General features: G+C 29.1%; 1 long non-coding RNA gene across 1 annotated transcript; it reads left to right on the top strand.

Moving 5' to 3' along the window:
• The first annotated feature begins 1,339 nt into the window (after window positions 1–1,339).
• LOC115704765 (uncharacterized) lies at window positions 1,340–3,034 on the top strand. Its single transcript, XR_004009315.2, has 2 exons — window positions 1,340–2,389; window positions 2,720–3,034. It is a non-coding gene; the product is annotated as an uncharacterized LOC115704765 (long non-coding RNA).
• Window positions 3,035–3,942: the final 908 nt, after the last annotated feature.

The raw sequence follows: 3,942 nt of genomic DNA, 5'->3' as shown, positions 1-3,942 counted from the left end.
TAGAGGAACACCTAATTGAACTGCACTAATTATAATAATAAATGTAAGGAGAGTTTTTTTTTTTTTTGAAAATAAATATAAGGAAAGTTAGTTTCCAAAAAATAAAAAAATGTAGAGTTAGATAGCATAAAGATAATTAGTGAAGGATACTTGTCTAATATGGCTAATAATACCACATGAAAATATGTGAAAATATGTTAATACTGCCTACCTAGTAGCAATGCTCCATTGTATTGTATAGCAATATAAATATTCTTCATTTTAACATATACCTCGAGAAGCACAAGCCTTCATGTTCACATTTTTCGAAGACAGTTCAATATTATTCAGGCATGCAATGCAAGAGAGAAAGAGACCAACCCTTTTCCTTTTCCTTTGTTTTTTTCTGAAGAGACTTGTATAGAAGGAGGAGGTTCTCTTTAACAACTAACACATTTCTTTCCTTTTTCCAGCTAGTCAACATGAAATATGCAACTCTTTTCTTGTCTTATTTTGGCAACATAATAATAATAATAATAATAATAATAATAATAATAATAATAATAACCAAAGTACCAAGCCAAACCAAACCTAACAACTTCTTCATCATGCATCTTCAAATTAACCAACAACAACAACAACTCTTTAATTTTATTTTTGTTGGGTTGGGGGGTCAAGTCAAGATTCCCTAACAATATTTGGATTGTGCATGTTCGTTCAAAAGGGTCGTCTCTAAAGAAAAAGCTAGCTAGTCATCTTGTATTATATAAATAAATATATACATATATTTTTATATATATATATATTGTAGGGTTTCTTGAAACGAGTCATACAGATTACATGGCAGAAAGCTTGGCTGGCTTTGGGCTCAGGCAGGCTCATGTACCAACCAACCAACCAACCTCTTCACTCATCACCAAAGAGTCTCATTTATATCCCCTATCTATTTACCTATCGAGAATTTGTCTTTGTCTTTCATGGCATGGATAACAACTACTCTACTCCTCTTTCTTTAATTTCACATGGACAATATATCAAACAAAATCAGACCATTAAATCCCATTTCACTTATTCACAAATTATTTATATATTTTCTTTGTAATTAAAGTTCACAGCTGTAATTAATTAACACTTTTGGCAGTGACAGTAGTCACCACTATTACTATTACTGCTACAATATCAACCAATTTGGCCTACAAAAAGAGAAGAGGAAATGATCCCATTTCCCATATGCCTTGCATTTAGCTCATTTACTCTCTCTTTTTTTTTTTTTTTTAATTTATAATTAATATTTTTGCTCTCCTCCTCGATGAACGAGAGAGAAAGCATTAAAATCAAACCCCCAACATGAATTGACAACTGCAATATTTGATCAAAGCACCACACACTTGATAAATGCATAGTTGAAAGAGAAAGAAAGAGAGAGAATTAACTATATAGTATAGTAACAACAGTAAATTAATAACACAAAAACAAACAAAAGAAAACAAATTAAAGAAATACAATTTTATTTTTGAGAGCCGAAAGAATCCAAAAAACCAGCACATTGAAACTCGAAATAATATTGAATTTTCTTTGTCAAGCTAATAATTGCAGCCCCAGTGGTGTGCATCAGCTTGGTGATGATATGATAGAGAAGAAACAGTACTCATATTTGTATACATATATATATATATATTGAATTCGATCCCCTGTTCCCTCTCTTCTAGTCCACAGTCTATAGCTAATAAGCATATAAGCATGCTCTCTCTCTCTCTATATATATACATACATACATATATATATGGTCTCCTATTAGTTATGATCTGTCCACACTGCCAGGGCACCCTATACTCTCTCCACCTGTGATCCCTAATACCCCTTATTTATCCAGCTATTCCTACATACCTATAACTCTACACATCATATAGCTGCTTCTTAGCTGTTCTCTCTCTCTCTCTCTCTACACACATCTTTTTCAATCTTTTTTGTTCTATCAAATTTAAGCTTCTTGTTAGTTTTATTATATTATTATTATTATTATTGTTTTATTTTCAAAAATCTCCTTGTGCATATGTGTTTTGTCTTTGACCCCTCCAAACCCCTAAGCCCCCTATAAATATAACACATACTCAGCTTCAAAGGATATACATCTATCAACTTCCTCTTCTTCCTTGTATAATTCTTTTCTTCTTATGATTGAAAGTCTTATTTCTTTTATATAACATATTAATTTGAATGTTCACAAGGGAAGAAGTGAAGCTGCCAGCATGATCTAGCTTTGTTTAGTAGAGAAATCAAAAGATGATATAGATATTGTTTTATAAATAAATGCTAATCTTAGCTAGGTCATGCTGTGACAGCCTCACTCCTTCCTGTTTGAGAATCATTAGAAGAAAAAGCAAAAGCAAAAGGGTAATTAAGAGAGTAGGTATTATTACTATTATTATGATTATTATTGTTGTTGAAGTACTGATTTCTGTAAGTAAAGTAATCTATTCTTCCTAAAAACTTTGCTCTTCTTTTTATCTTTCTCTTTCTCTTTGTTTCATATACCTCTCTTTTTGTTAAAAATCACTTCTCTTTGTATCTTTTTCTTTTTTTCATTAAACAATAATAACCCTTTTCTTTCTGTCCCTTGCTCATTTATTTTTCTTATCGCTAATCTAATTAAGATTATGTCTGACTCCCTTACATCTTAGTTTTGTCTCCTGTATTTAGATACATTAAGTCAAAATGTATTAACCATATTTGTTAATAGTTATTTCACTGCAGACTAGCTTGGCTTTTCGTGCAATCAACCCCATGTGACAAAAGGAGTCCTCTTGCTATTTTTTTATGTTCTTTTGCTTTTTGTTTAGAGATTAATTAATTAATCCATAGATATAGTTGATTATTGTATAAAGTTTTTCACCAGTAATTAGTTCTTTCTCCAACTAAAGCCTCGTTTTCATTAATGTATGTATTTACAGTTATATATATAGCACAGATTTCGGAGTGCATGAACTTTTTAATCCAGTATATATAGTACAAAAAAAGAAAAGAAAATAAAGAGCAAGGTTAACATTTTGTTTTCCTTTGTTTGTTTGTAATTGTTTAAACTTGTTAAATGGAACTTGTAAAAAGTAAATTATATTATTTTTTTTAAAAAGATAACGATACTAGTTTCCAGGATTAATTTTGTTAGATTTTTGCAGAGTGTGACTAAATTTGAATATTATTTATTAAAAAAAAAGACTATTTTAATATTATTGAGTTAGTTGCCGGTCACCTACGACACTCGTTAGGTTATTAGTCTAATCTATGTCTACTTGTGTTTTAGATTATTACTCAATTTTGTTTTAATATAGTTAGTCAATTATTACTGTTTTTTAAAGAGAAATTATTACTATTGTTGATTAAGCTGAAAATTTAATAGTAACGTACACTATTTATATTTTAATCATGTTTTCTTTCAAATTTCACTGTAAAAACCTGTTACTTTCCAATATATATATATTTAAATTAAATGTCACTTTTAGTCAAAATAAAATGTTATAAAATGTTATTTGTGACTATAATATAGATTTTAGTTATAACTTGTCGCTAATAATTTTAGTCATAATATTATAATTAAAAATACATTTAGTCACAAAATGTGAATGATTTTATTAATGTTTTGTTTTTGAAATTGTGAAGATAGTTGACTTTGAAGTTGTGAAGAGAGTTTCTCTTCAGTAGCATTTTCTTGAGAGTAATGAGCATATATATTTATCCATTTTCCCTTGAGTCAGTTTTATTTTAGTTTTGCCGATCATGGAGTGTTTTATGAGTTATTCGAACTTGTACTCATGTACTGTAATCCAAATTCAAATATTTAAATTAGTACTCTTGTTTGTAATCCAAAAATTCATATTATGTGGTGAAACTAAAATTGGATTTATATATGTAATAATATTTAAGACACAAGTGGTATGGGACTTAATTTATTTTTTGAAATGTGCT

This window comes from Cannabis sativa, chromosome X (assembly GCF_029168945.1).
Source record: "Cannabis sativa cultivar Pink pepper isolate KNU-18-1 chromosome X, ASM2916894v1, whole genome shotgun sequence".
NCBI classification, from domain to species: Eukaryota; Viridiplantae; Streptophyta; class Magnoliopsida; order Rosales; family Cannabaceae; genus Cannabis; species Cannabis sativa.
The sequence above is the reverse complement of the archived record's forward strand: the minus strand, read 5'-3'. Positions and strand labels throughout refer to the sequence as shown.